This window comes from Echinops telfairi, unplaced genomic scaffold, assembly GCF_000313985.2.
Source record: "Echinops telfairi isolate 266 unplaced genomic scaffold, ASM31398v2 ScPeMD7_18;HRSCAF=68, whole genome shotgun sequence".
NCBI classification, from domain to species: Eukaryota; Metazoa; Chordata; class Mammalia; order Afrosoricida; family Tenrecidae; genus Echinops; species Echinops telfairi.
Window position 1 is genome coordinate 32,323,529 of NW_022103915.1, and position 838 is coordinate 32,324,366.

Sequence of the window (838 nt, forward strand, 5' to 3'; positions counted from 1 at the left end):
AAGCAATGGTGGTATTAACTGCAGGGTTAGCGTGAATCTGATTAGTAAGTAGAAGAAAACTTATTTAGCAATAAATCCTTTTCTTAGTGGACAAGGTGTCTGGATCCCAAACCTCCCGTTTCCTGGTAGGTACTCCAGAGCCTCTCAAGTGTTCATCATGGTGACAGACACTGCAGGGAGGGGATGCACTAGTCCTTACTCACTTAAATTCCTACAGGTGTAGGTAGTATATATTAGTATTTAACTATAAACTAAAGGACTTATTGGCATCAAGTGGCTTCCAGCTCATGGCAACCCTACAGGGTAGAATATAACTGGTGCTAGGGATTTCCAAGACAGCCTTCATGGGAGTGGACAGATTCATCTTTCTCTAGGCTCCCAGTGTTGAACAACAGTACCACAAAACTGAAGGGGCCAGTATCACTGCCATTGTTTGTTTTTTTGTAGGGGATATTCAAACGTAGTCCCCCACTACCACAAATAATGCAGTCGAGTTTCCCACATTTGGGGAAATCGCAGGGGTCAGCACATCGGAGTGCAATGGATAAGCCTCGCCCTGGGAAAACCTCCTTCGTGATCATGGTGTCTCTCCTGCCAGGGAAGTATGTGTCACTGCCATTTTAAAATGTTTGTATACCCAGAGGCTTCAAAAATGCATGGAAAAAATGGAAGACAATGAAATTTTTACACAAACTTTTTTGAAGCCCTACTCATAGAGCTTAGTGTTTTTTGAGGTGCGTGTATGTGTGTGTTTGTGGGGGGGGGATGTTACTGTAGTCTGGGTATATGTTTACAGAGCAAATTAGTTTCCTATTCAATAATTGTCACCAATTTTCTT

At 42.6% G+C, this 838-nt stretch overlaps 1 non-coding gene across 1 annotated transcript; it reads right to left on the reverse strand.

The window, feature by feature from the left end:
* Positions 1-443: 443 nt before the first annotated feature.
* Positions 444-606, reverse strand: LOC115868929. The gene has a single exon (XR_004045887.1). It is a non-coding gene; the product is annotated as a U1 spliceosomal RNA (small nuclear RNA).
* Between the last annotated feature and the right edge of the window lie 232 nt (positions 607-838).